This window comes from Pan paniscus, chromosome 2, assembly GCF_029289425.2.
Source record: "Pan paniscus chromosome 2, NHGRI_mPanPan1-v2.0_pri, whole genome shotgun sequence".
Lineage (NCBI taxonomy): Eukaryota > Metazoa > Chordata > Mammalia > Primates > Hominidae > Pan > Pan paniscus.
In genome coordinates this window covers 7,162,597-7,183,336 of record NC_085926.1, presented here as the reverse complement: position 1 = coordinate 7,183,336, position 20,740 = coordinate 7,162,597, and the positions used below count along the sequence as shown (strand labels likewise).

Below are 20,740 nucleotides of genomic sequence, written 5' to 3'. Positions count from 1 at the left end.
TAAAAAATGTCTTAATGGCAATTGGGATAAAGACCACACAGAAAAGTATAAGCTGTTAAAATAAGCTATTAAAGAGGAAACTATCTCATTCTGGTGGAGGAGGTTAGGCTTCTATGAAGTAGTGAAATCTGAGCCAAGCTCTGAGGTCCAGGAGTTAACTGAGTAAATGAATGTGGGGTGGGGCTGGGGACGCCTAGGAGAGTATTTTAGGCAGAAGGAATAGGATGTGTTTGAACCATGAGTCTAGAACATCAGCATGTATTTGAGGAACAGCAAAGAACAGTATGTGTGGTACCCAAAATAGGCACTGTGGAAAAGGGCCTTCTAAGAAGCAATGTTGATCCAAGCAGGGCCAAGTTACTTAGAAGCTTGCAGAAATATTCAGGATACTGTTCCTCATCCAGTGATAAATGACAAACCACTGGACAACTTTAGAAACATGTAACATATGAAATGCATTTTATAAGACTGTTAGGGCCACCAAAAGAGGGATGGGGTGGAGCCGGAGAGGGGTGGGGAGAGCAGTTGGTAAGTTTTTTCTGATGTCCCTGTGAGACATTACATTGGTCTGGACCAGGGGAGTGGCAGAAGAAATGGAGAGAAGTGGTGAAATTCAGGATTGTAAGTAGTAAAGACGAGAGAACTTGGTGATGAATTTGAATGTAGTTAACTTCATTCTTAAGGAGTTTAGTCATGCCTTAGAGGGGCATTGTGACTAAAACAAGAATTATGAAGTCAACTTACCTGCCAGTGTTTAAATACTGGCTGTGTTACTTCCCAGCTTGGTGACCTTGGACAAGTCCCTGTACCTCAGCGTCCTTTTCTGGATGATGGAGAAATTAATAGTACTTACCGTATAAGACTCTTCTGAGGTTAAATACACATATATAGTAATATATAGATGTATATTTATATATACACATACACATACATATAATAAATTATGTGTATCTGTTATTATTATTATAATAGCATAGATATGTACATATATATCCTCCTCTGGTAAACAATATTCTTAACAGTGGGGCTGACATAGAGCATAGTATCTGTATCCATTAGAGACTCAACATATGTCTATTAAACATCCATAGTTCACTACTTATCTCATTCATCATTTTTAAAAAGTTCAGTTTCATGGGACCACTGGATGTAATCCTTCAAAGGAAGTATCAGTTTTCAAGTAGAACTCCAAAGATCTTTTATCTTGCCAACAAATACTCAAAAATTGTTCTTTTCCGAAATTCAACATCAGAAGTTAAGTTTATAGCCATTGACACAATGTGCAATGATGCCATTTTTGGGACAAATATGTAATATTTATATATATAAGTGTGTGTGTGTGTGTGTGTGTGTGTGTGGAAGACTACATATGGTCTTTCACGGATGTCCTGGGGTTGGTGAGCTCTACAAGATATGAGCACTGTTTGGGAAGCTTCTAGCAAAAAGAAATAGATGAGTCCAGCTCTTGAAAATGGGCAATGATTGGGATTGCTATTGTCAGATTTATGGCCACACTGTCATAGATACATGGCTAGGAAATCATCCTGTTCACTTCCTTACCTTCAGAAGAACTGTTGCAAACATTTAAAACCTAGAGGAATGTGGTTTATTTAACAATTTTAAGTGTCTACCACATCACTTTGCTAATTCCCTGCCTCCCAGATTTAGCTCTCAATTTTGTTACTTAAAAAAAAATTATCATATAAAACCCCAGAGGGCATCTCATATAGTCTTTTGGCAAATCCTTTGGGTGTTTAACTGCTCATATCTTACTGACACTGTATTATTTTGAAAATCCCGTGCTAAAACAATATACATGGAAATGGAACACACTGACAATTTCAAACACCAGCATGGAAGTCCTTTTCCCACATAAGTACTGACGGACACACATATTTCTAGTGAGATTATATTCTAAACCTACTTCTGCAGCCAGAGAATAAATGCACTGGGAAACTGCATGCTGTTTTCACTTCACTGCTGATGTATTATTTTCCTAAGGGAAGCTGTAGAGAGAATGCTTTAAACTGTGAAGCTTTCTAGACTGCACATAACCCTCACCCAACAGCATGGGATGCACTTGGCATTTACTTGGTGCTGATGTTTAGGGAGGAGGTGGTGTTCTCATTTTCTAAATCGAAGTTCTCATCAAGTCACGCCTCTATGTCTCATGGCCCACATGACAAAGACCAAACAACTTAGGCAGGTGTGTAGGACGGTTTACCTTTTGTTTGTTTAATACACATACACTGGCACCTCTAAGATGCTGACCTTGCCTTCTTAGAGAGTGATTTAATGGAAGAGGTAGATATCCACCCATATTTATTTATGCAGATAGACATCACTGCATAAATAAGAGTAAAGTTATAGCTGTAGTATATTCTGAAAGTGGAAGTGTGTGGTGCCATAAAATCTATAGCTGTGAGTTGAATTACGACTCCCAAATAAAGATACATTGAAGTCTTAACCCCCAATATCTCAGAATGTGATCTTATTTAGAGATAGCATCTTTGGAGAGGTTAATTAACAGAATTAAGTTAATTAAGTTAATTAAGAATTAAGTTAATTAACTTAATTAACAGAATTAAGTTAACATAAGATTATTAGGCTGGGTCCTAATCTGGAATGCATGATATCCTTATAAAAAGGGGGACATTTGGACACAAACACAGACAAGCAGAGGGAAGATAAGTGAAGAAACACAGGGAGAAGAAGGCCATCTACAAGCTAAGGAGAGAGGCCTGGAGCAGATCCTCCTGTCTTGGTCCTCAGAAGGAATCAATTCTGCAGACATCTTGATCTCAGACTTCCAGACTTCAGGAATGTGAGTCAATAAATTTCTGTTTTCTAAGCCTTGCAGTCTAGAGCACTTTGTGATAGCAGTGAGGTAGGTAAGGGAAGGTCTGGAGGAGGAGGTAAAAATTGAGCTGAGAATTAACCTAGAAAAAAAGGAGGATAAGAGCTCCAGATGTGATGAGCAGCATGTACACGAGACATGTGTCTGCATGTATCATGCTTTGAAAGATGGCCTGTACATCTGGAGTTGAAGGATGAGGAGGAAATGAATGGCAAGATGAGCCTGGAAAGAGATCTTGTAGCGAAGCCAGGTCATACAGAATCATGTAGGTTTCATCAAGTATTTCCTTTGTAACTCAATCTTTTTCCCATATCTTCTCCTAATCTGACAGACTACCCTTACCCTTTTCTTCTGAATGGAAGCATCCAAATTTGTGTAAAATCTCCTGCAATGGACACATCTCCTGCATGCACAGTCCCTTTTGAATAATCTCTCTATGTGTGAGGATATGTTAAGCCTTTTAGTATCACCTCCCCAGCTTCCTTCACATCTAATTTATGTGATAGGAGATAGGAATCCACCCACCAAATTTCACCATATGACAATTTGCTTCAAAATTAAACTACTTGAAGTAGAAGGCTCCAGATCAAACCCAAGAGTGGGGAAAAACAATCTGGCATTCAGGGAAGACAGTCATCCTAAGAAGTGGCATCAATATTGGCACAATCAGAACTGCAGCAAAGTTATGTTCCTGGCAGCTCTGAAACTGTGCTAAGTACGCCTTACTCAAGTCTTGGTGGCCCTTTAGTCATCAGGCCACTTGTACATGGCTTAGTGCATTGTTTCTGGAAAACTGGCCTCCACGATTTGCCCATGAACCACCCAATACCCACTTAACGTACTCCCATTCTACTTAAATGGCTAAGAGCTGCTTTTTGTAATTAAGAGCCCTAACAATCGATTTACTCCCCCAATTCTCCTCCAGATGGAGAGAACACGCTTCTGTCGTGACTTCACAGGTTGCTATGCCAGTAGCTCTCAAAGTGTGGTCCCCAGAACATCAGTCTCAGCAACACCCAGGAATGAGTTAGAAAAGCAAATTATTAGGCTCTGCCTCAAACTAACTGAATCAGAAACTCTATGGATGAGGCCCAGGGATCTGTATTTTAGCAAGTTCTTTAGGTGATTCTGATGCAGATTAGAGTTTCAGAACCATTGTCCTATATATACCTCTATTTTTAATATTTTAACAGGTGTTAAAAATGTTTGTCTCCCTACAAGACTCCTGAGCTTCTTATGGGAACTATTATATCTTGTGTAGATCTTCAATGCTCAGCTCAGGCTGGTACAATTGCTTAATTATTGGCAAAAGTACTTCTCTATTTATCTCCTATTTATCAAAATAATAATGTCTCCTGTTTATCAAAATAAGCAAACCATTGCCCCAAAACCTTGTCTACCATGTTCGTGTCATAAGGGGATGAAAACAAAGAAGCTCTCTCCCCAAGAAGCATATATAAGACGAAGCTAACCTATCGTTTTACCTTGGATTCTAGCTGCCTTCATCGCTATGTGCTACCCTTTTATCCCATTTCAGATAAAATTACACATTGAATTCAATGATATAATTTTCACAGTGTTTCCCACTATCCCACATCCCTTCTGTGTTTTTAGGTGGTCTTGACATTTAAAATGTATGTGAGTCCCATGATGGCACCTCTGAATTGAAGATTAGAGTGTCACCTGGCCACCCCAGCTCCTCTTAGCACTACAGGATTAGCTGGGCAAATGGCAAGAGCCGTAGTGTTGACTGGAGAGAGTAACCTTTATTAACAAAGGGACAAATGGTATTTCTACAAAATGGACACACTGTGGTATAGAATGAAATTAGGGGCAAACTTTTGATATTCTTTTGTTTCCATCTTCAGAAATGAAAAATTTTAAAAAAAATGCACCCCTATGCATTTGATGACCCCGGACAAGATGATTTCAGTCTAGGAAGATTTGAATGAAAGCAATTCCAGGCAAAAATATTGAAGCCGCTGGAGTATTAATTAACAGCAAAGGACACATAGATTGGGTCAGGTGAGGGAAGCTAAATACAAGTTTGACTTTATGGTTTATGAACAGTTTATAAAGTTTCTAAATGCATACATACATTTAGACAAAAATAGTATGCATGCATATTTATGCACATATAAGAATGCAGATACCTTTTCTGGTCTGTTCTCATTCTTTTCTTCCTTTATTTTATACGAGTAATGTAGAGGTGATTAAATTGGAGATTTATCCTCTATATGGTGAATATCAAGACAAGATGAAATCCTTTCATAGAGAAGTTGGCCATTACCCTAGGACTAGTCTTGGAAGTTACTCAATGACACTTCTGAATGCTGAATGCAGTCTCTGGGTATAACTATGCATTCCCTTCCATTGGAAATGGCAGCTAAATTGTTAGTGTTGTATGGGATATTTAGATTATATTAACAGGAATATATTTGAATGGGGTCGTCTTTGCTTGGGTTGCTATAACAAAATGTCATACATTGAAGGGCTTAAACAACAAACATTTATTTCTCATAGTTCTGGAAGCTGGAGAGTCTAAGATCAAAGTGTTGGCAGATTCAGTGTCCTGCTCTTTTCCCGGTTTGCAGGTCACACCTTCTTGGTGTACCTTGCATGGTGGAAAGAGAGAGAGATCTCTCCTGTTTCTTGTTATCAAGCCATTAATGTCACCAGGAAGTCCCCACCTTCATGACCTCATCTAAACCTAATCAACTTCCAAATGCCTCACCTTCAAATACCACCACACTGGGGCAAGAATTTCCATATGAAATTGGAGGGGAAAGAATTCAGTCCATAGAAGGCATGAAGAACCTCAACAATGAGAATTATATCTACAATCACTGAAACAATAGTTGAAACATAACTGCACATTTGCAAAGTACCAGGCACTGTGCTAAGTGTTTTCTATGAAAAGGCAATGCTTATAAATGCTGAGAAACTAAAGGGGTGGAATGTGAGAGGAAGCTCTTGGGTTGAATGCTTAGCACACAGATATCCCATTTCTCTGAGAACTGCCACTATGAGCTCATGAAAGAGTGAGTCTCAGACTTTAATTGGGACAGATTTTCTCAGAAATTTGGAATTTTTTTTTTTTTTTGAGACGGAGTCTCGCTCAGTCGCCCAGGCTGGAGTGCAGTGGCGTGATCTTGGCTCACTGCAAGCTCCACCTCCCGGGTTCACGCCATTCTCCTGCCTCAGCCTCCCGAGTAGCTGGGACTACAGGGGCCTGCCACCTCGCCTAGCTAATCTTTTGTATATTTAGGAGAGACGGGGTTTCACTGTGTTAGCCAGGATGGTCTCAATCTCCTGACCTCGTGATCCGCCCGCCTCGGCCTCCCAAAGTGCTGGGATTACAGGCGTGAGCTCCCGTGCCCGGCCTGCATTCTTTTTTTTAAAGAGACAAACTGACTTTTGGAGTCATTGGAGTTGAGCCATTTTAATGACTGGAACCTAGAAAGAAGATTCCGAAGGACCCATTGCTAAAGGATCTGATGTATTTTGATTTTGCATTTTCCGAGGCTTAATTGTTCTAGTCTGCCTTGAACACTGACACAGGCCAACACCCTTTTAATAAATTCAATGTTTCCCTTAGGCTAGGAAGAATTAATCTCTTATTTGGCAACCAAAGGACTCTAGCCTAACTATAAAATGGCCCTCTGCAATGGCACATGCAGGGATGTGTGGAAACCCAGGTTGACTGTCAATCTAAAGTAGGGCTAGGAGAAGTGAGGCTATCATCATGACATACTGATGAGGACCCTGTGTCACAAGCTCCATAAGAAACTAGCAAGCTTCCAAATTGAATGCTTACAGCATGGCCTAATGCAAATGACACTTATTAGAGATGGTGCTTCTTATTTTGGCAATAATAAAAACAAGAGAAGCTGCCACAGTATTTTTGCTTAGAGTGCTGATGAGGAAATATTTGATTGATTGGAAACAAAATCACTTTGTTAAGGCTCCATTACCAATAGAACAGTGAATATTAAAATACAAAAAGCCCTGTTGTCTATGTTATTAAAATACTATTCTATCTTTTATCACCTCATTTGAGATATAATGAGTTTCCATTTCATTCAGCTGGGCAAAGCTTACCTTATTTCATAATAACTGAAATATAATAAAATACAAAGGTTGTCATGATTTACAAGACATTGTATTTAAACACAAATAGTCAAATTTTATTCATTTCCTAAAGCCAGATAAATGCTAAAGCAACATGGGAATTTATTATTAATAAAGAAGTAAGCAGGAATCCTGGGACGAGGCTACAGTGGTGACTTCTGCTCTGCCCAGGGACTGATTCAAGCAGAATCATTTTCTCTGATGGATATCAGGGCCATCAAGCGGCATCTGTTCGTTAATAAGCAGCTGCCCTGGAATTGGCTTAGACAATGCAGGGATTTGGTGTACATGGCCTAGTGGTTACAACAGCAGACTGAGCATCCACATTTCTGGGCTAGAGTCCCAGGTCTGTCACTGACACTTCAGGCTGTCTTGGAATGAAGTTCAGTCTATATGACACCAAAATAATCTCCCAATTGGGGTGGAGACAGTGGCTGGGGAAGGGTAAGGGAGGGTTCACGTGAGTTTGATATCTCAGAAAGAGTATCTCCTTTTAACAAGTGGATGATTCATTCATCAGCTTATTGGGACAGAGGGAAACAATCCCATCATGGAAAAAGGTCAACAGCTATTATCCAAAATGCCTGTTTAGCCTATTGGCTAAATTTGGTACATAATTTTTCTGTTCTGAAAAATATCACAATGTTACAGGTATAAGATCGGAGAAAAGAATTCATAGACGCCACTATTAGAAATTCAAAAAAAACTTTATTTAAACCTGGAAATAGCTCATTTTCCTAAAGAAAGTTCATAATTTAAATACCGGCTCAAGTACTTTGCCCTCAGTACAAAGAGGAGAGACTATTAGTTATAAAATTATACATATCTCTCTGTCCCAGTTTCTTTAATTCTGAAACTGACACCATAACCCTTAGCCAAATCAATGGACTTTCAGGAGAACATATTATAAGTAATAGTAAGATAAAGAAAAGATGACATTCATATTGATGAAAGTCAAGTTTTTCTCTTTAACATTAAAGAAATAGTATATCTCGAAGTACTTGAGAATTTAAAACTACTTTAAAAGCAAATTTTAATTTACAATTGCTGAACTAATTTATTGAGAAAAAATAATGGATTGTCAATGCCAAATAAATAATACAAGTATTGTTATTAGAATGCAAATGATGAAACCCAGATAGTACAACTGAAATTATAAACATGTAAATAGAGCTTTTAAAAAGTGCAACAGCAATATATGGTTAAAAGGTAAATGTTTTCAAATAAAATCTCCTGAAGAGACTTGTCCTAGCTAACATTTTTGCCCGAATGTCATGATAGTAAGTATTTAAGTCCTAGTATTTTGATTAGCTGTATAGATATCGAATTCGCTAAGTGTACCCTATTGGAATTATTCAATATATATGGCAATACCAATGTTACATTTTGTTAGTGGAAATTTTTCTTCTTTTCTGACAGAAAGCAGAAAACCATATAGAAATTTGAACCAAACATTTAAACCAAACCTGACCCAACTAAAAATACACATAAAATATATTTTCAGACAGTAAAGTGAATAGACACCAGGTGATAAAACACTTGATTCTAAATTACTCTGATAGTTTAATTTTTCTTCAAATTTTTTCTCCCTGCATCATACACAGCCCACCAGGGGGCCAGAGGCTGGCCTTGTATGAGCAAATCTAGCTTGTGATTGTCCTGTACTGTATACTTTAATTCTGGGATAATTGAAGGTGTCTACACAAGAAATGCAGTTACTGGGATGCGCCATGGGGTGGTTAACCAGAAACAGAGTTGCGGATGGTGAGGAAGTTAGGAAGAGTGAAAATAGACAAACTTGGAAAATGCTCCCACAATATCTCAAATGAGGAATAATAAAAGTCTAAAATGGGTATCAGTTACGTGTGGCTTTCTGGATTCATTCCACATCTCATAGCATTCTTCTCTCTTCATGGTGAAATGTACAGTGCTTCTGGGCGGTAAACACAGATGTTGATTTTTCCACTGTGGAAGACATATGAACCCCTGAAGACTCCTTTTTAGTTTCTGTTCTCAGCTTCTTCATATATTACACTAGTCTCAACCCAGAGATGGGCAAGGGATCTGGTGGACCTAACCAGATCTTCTCTCCTAGACTCTGCCTTTGAGTCTATCATTACAAGAACTGAAGAAATGCTTGAATTTATTCATCCCAAATGCAAGGTCAGCAGGAAGTGGCCGACTTACTAAATCTTTCAGCAGCTATCTGATTCTTTTCAGCTATTTCACTCTTTTTATTTCCAGTTCATTGCTTTATATTTAGATTAGTTGGTTTCTGTTACTTACAACCAGAAAATATTGTCTGATTTTTATGGCAGCACCAGTGAAAAGAAGATAAGATAATCCAGCAACTCACTGGACTTGAAAGGAAGAAGTCAATGTGACTCCAAGTTAATGGTGAAGTTAGAGACATAGTGGGGATGTCATGTGGGACAGATGGTTCAAGGTATGAGTGACAACTCTGAAGAAGTGAAACTTTGAGAAGTCTTAGTATTCTTTGTTCCTTCACCAATGCAAGTGTCCAGAGCTAGACATAGGCTAAGTTTGACTCTAGGTTGTGATTTTTATGTTTTTTAATTTTTTTGAGAGGGAGCCTCACTCTGTCGTCCAGGCTGGAGTGCAGTGGCGTGATCTTGGCTCACTGCAACCTCTGCCTCCCGGGTTCAAGTGATTCTCCTGCCTCAGCCTCCCAAGTAGCTGGGACTACAGGCTCATACCATCATACCTGGCTAATTTTTGTATTTTTAGTAGGGATAGGGTTTCACCATGTTGGCCAGGCTGGTCTTGAACTCCTGGCCTCAAGTGTTCTGCCCACCTCAGCCTCCCAAAGTGCTGGGATTACAGGTGTGAGCCACTGCATGTGGCTATGGTTTTAATTTGTGATAAACATAGAAACCATGGATGGAATAATCTGTGAGATGGTCCCTTGCATGTTTATCACAGGGGCTTTACAAAAGTTGTCTGATAGGGATGATGTCAAGATGAGTTGAACACTGGAAATGAGGTTAAATTAGTACCTCAGGAATTAGCATTTTCTTTCAAAGATTCAAAACACATTTTAAAAAGGGATCCAAGAAACTTTTTAAAGAATGGGGCATAAGCATGACTTCAACTAAATCATTCCACATAATGAGATACTTTCTTTGAAAGTAACAAGACATGCTTACATCAAGGTCTTGGAACATTGCTTTTCCTTCTATCTGGAATAATTTCTCCCAGTTCTTCACATAGTTCAGTTCCTCATTTAATTCATCTCTTTATTTAAGTATCCCCTCCTCAAAGAGGTGTTCCCAACCATCCTGTCTAAAATAACATCCAACACACAGCACTTCTACTGTCTCCCCTTAACCTGCTTTATTCACTTACTTATTTAATGTCTTTGCCTGTTAGTATAAGCTCCATGAGGATACAAACTATTCACTATTGATTACTCAAAACCCCTAGCTGCAATGAAGACAGAGTAGGCACTCACAAAGTACTTGATGAATGAATCAATAAAAATTTTTCTCTTTCTTGCGTGGTGCACATGTTTTCTTCAAGAGAAAGCGCTTCTGGTTACATTCACTGAGCAAGATTCTTTCCCTTTTCCATTGAATTGGTATCAGGAAGCTAGCACTCCTCAGAATTCACTGAGACAAACACCCTGGATGCCATTTGGGGGGCCCTGTCTAGCTACCTCTTCTGATATTTCTGTGTTTTCTAAAGCACAATATGCTGTTATACCATTCACATGGTCTGGCTCTAGACAACAGCTCTGCGTGAGACAGGCCTGAGTCTTTTCATGTTTGTATTCTTAGTCTGATATAGTCCAGAGCAACAGAAGATTGGAGGAGGAGGAAAATGCAGAATAGGCATGAAAGGAGTAGAAAAAACTAGAAGAGTAGGCTGGGCATGGTGGCTCACACCTGTAATCCCAGCACTTTGAGAGGCCGAGGTGGGAGGACCACCAGAGGTCAGGAGTTCAAGACCAGCCTGGCCAACATGGTGAAATCATGTCTCTACTAAAAACACAAAAATTAGCCGGGTACCGTGGTGCACTCCTGTAATCTCAGCTACTCAGGAGGCTGAGGTAGGAGAATCGCTTGAACCCGGGAGGTGGAGGTTGCAGCGAACTGAGATCACACCACTGCACTCCAGCCTGGGCAACAGAATGAGACTCCATCTCAAAAAAAAAAAAAAGATGAAAAATGGGAGTAATGGGAGATTGGAAGTAGATGCAGAAAACAAACATCCTCAAATTGCCTTTTTAAGCCCCTCACACCTCTGACAGTTCCATTTCTCTTATCTCTATTAGCATATTCTCCTATTAAATTGTCTATTCACTATTACCAATTTCTCACCTCCCATTCTTTCTTAAGCCTACTCTATTGAGGTTTTTGGCCTTAACATTTCACCTAAAATTATCTTTCAAAGCCATTGATCATCTCCATGTTGCAAAATTCAATAATTAGTTCTCAGGCCTCACTGGACCTTCATTTCATCTTCATTGCTTCTTTAAACACTTTTTTACTTGGTCTCTGGGACACTTTAACTCCTTGTTTTCTTTCTACGTCTTCAGGCATGCCTTAGTTCATCTTACTAGAACACCAATTTTAGAGTTTGAAAAACTCTGTTGGTTCAGTTCCCAGGCATCTTCTCCACTGAAGTAATCGCTTCCCATCTCACAGCATTTTTGTCACAGATCTCAAATTTAGGCCTCTATTGTGGACTTCCCCTCTTAACTCTAGATTTATACATCTAACTACCTGTTCAACTGCTTCACTTGGATATACTGTAGGCATTTCAAGCCTCACAAGCCTAAAATAGGGCTCTCGATCCCTACCGCATTCTTTAAATCTGCTCGTAACAACCATCACCATCCAATTAGTTGTTCACAACCTAAATATATACATCTCCTTCAACCTCTGCAGCCAAGTAATTAGCAAGCTCTATTGGCATTACGTTGGCAATATCATCAAATGCTTGTTGCCATCTCAGCTCCATTCGCCCTGTTTCTAAGCCATCTGGATCTGCCAATATAATGTAAGCAACACAAATAAAAGGACATCGTTTTTATTGGGCACAGATATTTGCCTAACACTATATGGTTATTTGTTTACTCCCGTTCATCTCACCTAAATTCACAGGCAAGGTCTGGGTCTACTTTGTTCACCCCTAGGATCTAGAACAGTGCTTGACACCAGTAGGCACTGAACAGACATTTGTTGAATAAATAATAGAAGTAATGAGCAAAGAAGGACTATTAATATTGTTACTAATATATTCACATAATTAGGGTAATAGTAATCATTATAATAATCATCACAGTAGCTAATGTTTATAGATTTAATCTATGATGGGTACCATGCTGAGCATTTGCATGCATTAGTTATCTTACTTGTTTCTCAAAAAAGCCTTCTAAGGAAGGAACTGGTTTTATTTCTGTAGTATAAACACAAAAATGGAAACTAGATTAGAGTAAGTGACCCACACATTTCTTTTTTTTTTTTTTTCAGGTCATTACAAAGAAAAAGTGTTATTTCACGTAAGAGTTAACACCTTTTTAACAACCAGCGATTTGACCCATGCCACAAAGGGAAAGGATTTCTTGAGAAAACCCCAATATCTAAGGAAATGGCCCCAATTTATTTATACTTGGAGCAGGGTAGAGATTAAGGGAACAGTGGACACCTACACTGGAGTTGTCACTCCTGGATCTATCTTGGTGGTGCCTTCAGATCGTGAAAAGTGAACTGTACAGTAAAGATGGGGTCAGCATGAGAGGAGGACCAGCTTATAGGAGTTACCAGCCTAAGGCTGCCTGGTTCTTAGCTCAGGGGGAGTCAGAAGCTGAGAGTAGAAAGTAGTCTTCTAATTTTAGAATGTTTTCCTCCCCGGCATTTATTTAATTTTCCCATGGTGGTTAACAATAAATCCCTAAAAGACTGATTTAGTTCATTCATTTATTCCAGCAACAAATATTTGAGAACACACTGTGTCCCAGGCACTGTTCTAAGGACTGGCAGCGAAGTTCAAGACAAACAATACCTACCTTTAGCAAGTTTGCAATCAAACAGGATACGGATGCTGAGCATTACAAGGGAAATGATTATTCTGAAAGAGGAAGTATGGGGTGCTATGGGAACATATAACCAGGGACCTAATTATATGGGAAAGGGACCAGCCCAGATTCAATACTTGCTCTCCCAGTTTACCTCCAATAGGGTCTTTTTAACTTGAACTAATCTTGTTTGGTGGGGTACACAGTGAGGAAAAAGAAGAGCTAGTGACAAAATCTAACTCCTTTCTCAGTCTTAAGCAAGGTGAAGGCAAGGGAGTAGAAGATATCAAGGGAGTCAGTGGTGGTAGCCACCAAAGGAAATAGCAAACTGAGGCCCTTAAAAGAGAAAAGAAACCTAAATCTATCCAGCAGGACCAGAGAAAGAGCACTGAGGGTGATCAGATGGAATCCTTGCATGCACTCTCCTGGCATTCTGAAAAGGAGCCAAAACAAGGAAGAAACTGGGGTATCTAGTTAAGACCTCACAAATCACTCATCCATTCCTCTGACATGTTCATAAACTTTTTATAGTGGTTACAAACCAAAAGCTTGGTATTTCTTGGCACTTTTCCAATACCCTTTACCAGCTCACATTATCTGGACTCCCACCCAGGCTACATAGCCTGGCTGTTAGTACTTCACAGAAGGGATATAGACTGGCCCAGATTCAAGAGCCGTCCTTCTAATTTACCTACAGTGGGTTTTTAACTTTGAGCTCCCACATAGAGATGGGGCAGCCAAATATCAGGACCAAATCCCTCACTTCACCTACTCAACAAAATGACTCCCAAAATGTAAAGTTTCTGTGCCTTTAATGCTCCCTGATCCCTAAAAGCCCAACTTTTCCTCGAAGCTGGGCACCTGACCTTTAGCCAGATTTCTTAATCTTTTCATGCTTTTCATAATAGCATGGGTAACGCTTTTCATAATAGCAAATTCCACTAGATCTCTTAGAAACTCTAAAATCAAAGCTTAAGCACTTTAAATAAATAAGTCCTCATGTCACCACTGATTTTGAACTTTTAGTTTTTAAAATAAGGCTAGCTCAACTTTTGAGTCATTTTGAAAAGTAGATGTCCTGGTTTAAAGGTACCAGACTAGACATGGGCTTCCTTACTACGTCCTGACACAGAGAGATAGGCATCACTATTCAAGAGGACAGGGTGACCCACACATTTCTAATGTGAGTAGAGCTAGTATTTAAACCTAGGTATATCTGGCTTCCAATTATGCTTACCAACCATTAGGAAATAGTCATATTCAGGTGTTCGATTGATGTTTGGAGAGATGATGAAAATGGAATGAAGAATGAAAGAGGGGGAAGGTGGGAAGAAGGAATAACAGGTATTGAACACCTATCCACCTCCTGCTAGCAATCTCTGTCTTTCTCCATAAAACATAGAATGAAGCTTGATCTCCCTCCCAGGCTCATCTCTTTCACTTTGGGGGAAAATAAGAATAAAGAAGTTAGTCTCACCCTTGTTCCCTATCTGATGAAGTTAGTCCTTGAATGCTGCAAAAGCTAAATAAAGCAAATTGATCTTGAGCCAGGTAATATTCTTGCCCTTTAGAATATATATTTCACCTGAATCTTCGTGTTTTATTGTTTTTCACGTTAACAGATCTTTAAAATTTAGGGGGAAAATACTTATTTTTCATCTCCCAATTCATTAAAATCAACATTTCTTTAATGTTTTGGTTCAAATTATGTCTCATCTCTCTATTTTAATCTTAATCTTTCTCACACACACATAACTAATCTATAAAAATCTACTTCATGTATTGGATACATAAAAGAAACATTTTAATATATGGGCAGAATTAGTGTAAGCTTCAATTTTAAAACATAATTACATTAGGTCTTGCTTTAACAAGCTCAACAGAACTGACAACAAGAAAATCACTACTATTGCAATCTGAAACCTAGCATTAACATTATATACATTTATAATCTGTCATAAACTTGTAGCTAAACTACCTTTAAGGAATTAGGAAATACATGTTTCTCTACCAGGTTACTAGAGCAGTTTGTCTCTAATATAACACAGGGTAGGCTAAAAGACTCTCTAGAGAGGTGAGATTTATAATAAAATTTAAATTAAAAAGGCAAGCAGATTTATGGACTGGAGATGCCAGAATTTTACTACATCAACAAATGTTTATTTAGTATTTAATATTTCCATGGGACTGTATTATAAGCTCTGATCAGTCCCTGGACTGGGAGAGATGCCCGATAATGTTTAGTTCATCTTCCCTATTTTTAATATCTGTAGCTACCCTGAAGGAGTGCATAATCTTTCATATTACAACAGTGACAAAATTAAATGTGTGGCCATGGATATACGTATTGATGGCAGGAACACTACATGGAGTAGGGTGGGGAGACGGGGACATACTGGAGACACTTCACTGAGGGGAGGGTTTACCAGGCAACTGAGCTTCAGAGGGGATGTTCTAAGCAGAGGACACTGCTAGAGTAAAAGCCTATAGAGATGCAAAGTTTGTTGGGCAGGGACTGGCTTGTCCAGGAAAAATAAAAGACAAAGGAAAATAACTAAATGGCCAAACAGAAGCTGAGAGAGTGGGGAAGAGATTTAAAGCAGAGGTCTTCAATCTTCTTTCTCTGTGTTAGCCTACTTGTGGAAGTTTGTTTTACGACAGAATATTAACCCTTACCTACGTTTGCATTTCAATTCTATCCTTTGCATTCTTTTACCTATTCATATCTCAGAAAAAATGAAGCTATGTGTTAAATAACTCCTCTTCCTACAGTTTGCATTTTCCCAACTGAACAACAAATGGTAGACTCTATAAAGCTAGTTTTACTAAAAACTTTTCTTTCTGCAATGCTCTCCCACACAGTTTTTGAAAAGAGTTTTTATTAGACTGCACGGCAACCACTACCAGGCAGGAGATTCTCATCCTTATCCCAGCATGCGATGAGCCCCTATCATTTTCTTTCTTAAGGAGTCCTGGTTCTCCTGGGCTTCAGCACAGATTGTTCAGCCACCTTATTAAATCCATGTCCCTGCAGGGAAGAATGCAGGAACAAGGCCTGTCTTCTGCCTCTTCTACATTTCAAGGAATGTTTGTTTACTGCCATTATCAAAAATCCACAGGTTGCTTGGAGGAATTTGGGGATTGTTAAAAAAAAAAAAAAATGAAATAGCATTTGTTTATACAAACTGTCCAGCACAAAGAAGCAAAAGCCATTCTTATCCTGTAAAAAACTCTTAACCATATCACAGATGTAAATCTTGGAAAATTACATTTTGTATCTTTTTAGAAAGCTAGTAGCTTGAACAATCCTCTACATGTATTTTAAGTTGTGATGGTTTCTTTTGAGGATCTAGTTAGAAGAAAAAGAAAAAAGAAGGAAAAAAAAATCCCTTCATTTCAAATTTCAAAATTTCAACAGAACTACTTTAACTAGAAAAATTTATATCACTATTTATTTTTTTTCTTTTTTTCCAAATGTGCACTACAAGAACAGAGAAGAAAATCTATTTTATCACATTTCATCCTGTGTGTTTATCATTTCTCCCTTGCTATTTACTCTTTGGGTATCAAGATTCTATGTTTATCCTGAAATATCTACAATAACCATCTTATGGAATCGTCAGTCAACTACCCCACATTCCTATAGCCAATGGATGACCACATGATCAACTGCAGACAATGGGGTGCTTTCTTACTTGATGCTGAGTTTGGAGCCCAGAATTGAAGGCCTCCGTGGAGTTGGAGCTGACTCATCCTTCTGGTGGTACCCTGAAGACACAGTCTGTCATCTTTTGCTGCTTGCGTCACTAGAGTAGCCTCTTTTCCCATCCAGTCCAAGCTTCTTGATTCCTTACATCTTCCTCAGTATTTTTTGCATTGCCTAATAATCTTTCAAAGAATTCTGATTTTTTTTTTTTCTGCTTAAGTATCCCACGTTGGTCTATCTCACTTGCACTTTTAGGGGAGAGGTTAATTCTCAAAAATGTTTTGAAAAAGTGATTTGAATATCCAATGAAGACTAAATAAACAAGTGAAAACAACAATGAAAAAAACTCACGTTGATTAAAAAGAACTTTCAAAATAACTAGAAATTTTATTGTTGTGATGCATAGTACCAGTTCCTCCCTTCTGCAGCATAAGACAAGGTCATGATACAAAAGGGCAGGTCTTCATTATTTAACTGTGAACTAATCCATGCAGTTTACACTTAGGAGACTGACTTCAAGGCTGAAGTTGTTTTTTGTACACAGTCAACTGTAAACAAGTTTTTATGTTTTCATATAACAGATATGGGGATGCGTTCTCCCTGTGAAGGAAGTGAACACAAGCCAAGGAGCAAATAATAATTATAAGTCAAAAGCCGGTCAAAGTGAGAATCAGCTCAATAGAAGTGTCTTATGTTACTGATCCGGTTGCCACCCAAAGCCATTACTCTTTCTAAGTGCAGTCATCTAAGGCTGAGCGAATTTGTTCGGAGAAAATAAGCTCCATCTAAACTTTACCCACATTGCATGAGGAAATGGAAACGTTTTGTTCAATAACATTAAGGGAATATTTCAGAAAATAGTGCAATATAAAGAAAACACATAAAGCAGTTGATTACTAGGGCCATCCTCTCCTGACTGTACTTTGCCCCATGGCTTTCCCCCCATACTTAGCATCCTGTGATCGAGACTCTACTCTCATGATCTTTTTGTTTCATGACTAATACTTAGTCTCCTACGAGCACCTTCTGTCTGCTCTTCTGTCTTCTCACAACCTACACACTAGTTCCTCAAAGGTACACCCTAATATCATTGCTTTTAGAGTGTAATGATACTTGAGGATTGCCTATTTAAACAGGAGCTTGTTTGACAACTAATGCCAAATGTAAAATATTAATGCAATGGAATAATACTGTCCAGTGATTATGGACAATATGGTTTAAGTGCTTGCTTTTAAGTCATCTAGGCAAAAGAGTAACAAGCAATATGAATAATTGGAAATAGACAAACTTGGAGCTACGCAAGGTCAAACTATTATTTCAAAGTCAGTCAATGCAGTGTGTTTGGGACGGCTATTATTACCGCCGGATATGTTTATCATCTGCTCCCCTTCAGCTTGACTGAGAGTGCTACTGCAATTAATGTGGAGCTTTGTAGAATTTTCTATAATCTCTTGAAAGATTTAACAGCAGGAATCCGTTTGCCAAATTAAAGGAAAACAGATCCCTTTGTGCAGGTCTCAAAGAGGCTGCATTTACACATATCAGGTTGTTCAAAATACAAAACAATTTAGGAAGCAGTTGAAGTCCAATAAATAAATATTTTGCAAGTAACCATTTATTAATTTAATGTTTCTTGGATTGGAGTATCTACTTGTTTTTCAGAACTCTCCAACTGACTAATTCCGATGCCCACTTTCATGCCTCTGTTTTAATGAATACTACATTTCTTGTGTGTGGCCACAGTTAAAGCCTACTCCTTTTTACTTGTGTATTCCAGGGGTGGGGGTGGAACAGTGGGGAGCCTTTGGTAAAGGCAACCAAAAAGATAGCATTTTTTTACACTGTGACTACCCAACTTATGGTTACAACACTAAAATTACATTGGGAAATATATCTTCCCTATTGTTTATGGCCTTGGAGAGATTCAAAATCAAGGTGTCCTATTTTCCCAAAACCCAAACATAGGCAAGTGCCATGAGTCACTAGTTCACTTTCTCTGATGAGATACCGAAATTTGAGCACCATGATATGAGTGGAGGACATATTGGATATGCCAGACTTCAGTAATGACACTAAGCATTTAAGTAAGTTTTACTACTCTGAAATTTTTAGCTACTCTAGATCTGGCTATCCTTGAAACTTTTTCTGGGTACTTTCCTCGAGTTCTATACACTAATCAATATCCTTCCAATATACATATAAAATTTTCCTACTGAAATTTATCTCTCTTGCTGACATCTATCAAAACCGATGAGATACAGAAGTAGGAATCTCTGAACATTTTTGTGAAGACTAGGAAGAGAAAGCTTCACCTTGAAGGCTGAATGCATCTTCCTTAAAAAGGGAAGACTAAACATTTTGCCCCTAAAGTTTATTGATTATAATGATATTATTACAAAAGTGTGGCTACTTCCCAATGTAAACTATCATAGAACAATAGTGCTCTTCCCCCTCAGCCAATTAACCAAGAAATTCCATGGCTCAGTAAAATTCTCCATATTTGAGTCTCTACCCCTCTATGTAAAGATGAGCTATGTTTCCTTACACTGCATCTTTAACCTCTCTGCCAGAATCCCATCACCTTTTTCTCCTTAGCACATGCATCCTACGGCAGTCATTTCTAAATAGGCAAGTAAAGAAAGAGTTCACTTCACCTTCAGATCTTTTCATATCCTCTCAAATTTATCAAGTGCAATGATGGCAGGCAGAAGAGATGAGAAGGAATCGCTGAGACATGATTTTTCACTATTTTCTCATCCAGCAAAAATACCTTGTCACTATCTATTTCTAGTCCCATGGCAAAAATGACAATCCATAGCCTGGGAGAAACCCATCCTTTGTAATTAGGAAGATAAACATCTGAGATTTGTCTGACTCAAGAAAGACTAGTTTTCTCCATTAATATGTGATGACTTTCCAACCCAGAGAAACAATATGGTAGTTCCCAGTGAGTTATTGGAGGCATTAGGGCCAGAACCCGATGCTCTTGGTTTAAAAGCCAGAAAGTTTTTTGGAATGGCTACCACATTGCTTGGAAGACAATTTTCCATCATATTAATTCAAGATTCACACAAGTTTTCAAAGCAATAGTATTTCCCTTGCAACATTCAAGTATTTAAATGCTATCAAGCAATTTTATTTTGGACTTTTAACACGCTTCTCTCTTCCTAGTATGTCATCCACAAACCTCTTTAGGTCAGCTTTGTCTGGTTAACATCTACTTACCTTTGGGATTTAGTTAAGATCTACCTTCTTTCAGAATCTTTCCTTGTAGTATGCCCTAACCAGGCTGTGTTCATTACTCTAAATATGTAATTCTACTCTTTGAAAACAGAGGGTTTTTTTTTGTCCTATTGTTGTTTCTACTAGAATTATTATTTATCATTATTACCCTGAAATAGTACCTACTATAAAGAAGGTACCCTGAAATAGTACCTACCATTCAGATACATATTGCATAAGTACAAGTCATATCACCAGATTTCTTGTCCCATTTTTCCCTCCTATAAAGTTAATTATAGCAGATCAATGATCACTTCAGAAAATTCAAATTAGAAAAACTTTCAACTGCTTTAATGTACCCACTACAACCTCAAAGACATAACCACTTGTATCATTAACACATTATTTTTAAATTCAACATGCATTTATTAAACCTAGTCTGTGTTGGGCACTGCTCTGGGTATCGAGTGTTGAAAGTCAAATGTAGCATACTGTCTAGCCTCGAGAATTTTACTCTCTAATGAGAGAGGATAACTAGGCAGATGATTACAATGAAATACAACAAAGTCCATGATAGAGTTTAAATAGGGTGCTGTGGAACTCATAAAGAGACACCCCTGGTTATATTCATGAAGGTTGAAGGCAAACAACAGAAGTCAATTCTGTCTAGATTAAGCAGAAAAATAATTTAAGTTATGAGGGATAATAAACAGAATCCCTCGGAAGGCCAGGGAAACAAAATCAGAAAATAAGCAGAAACAAAGGAGGCTCAGTTGTCAGAATC

The 20,740-nt window shown here is 38.3% G+C and overlaps 1 protein-coding gene across 8 annotated transcripts in view; it reads right to left on the bottom strand.

The window, feature by feature from the left end:
• The window catches only part of GRM7 (glutamate metabotropic receptor 7), an 880,478-nt gene that overhangs the window by 567,006 nt on the left and 292,732 nt on the right, over positions 1-20,740 (bottom strand). The gene's annotated exons all lie outside the window — the stretch shown is intronic.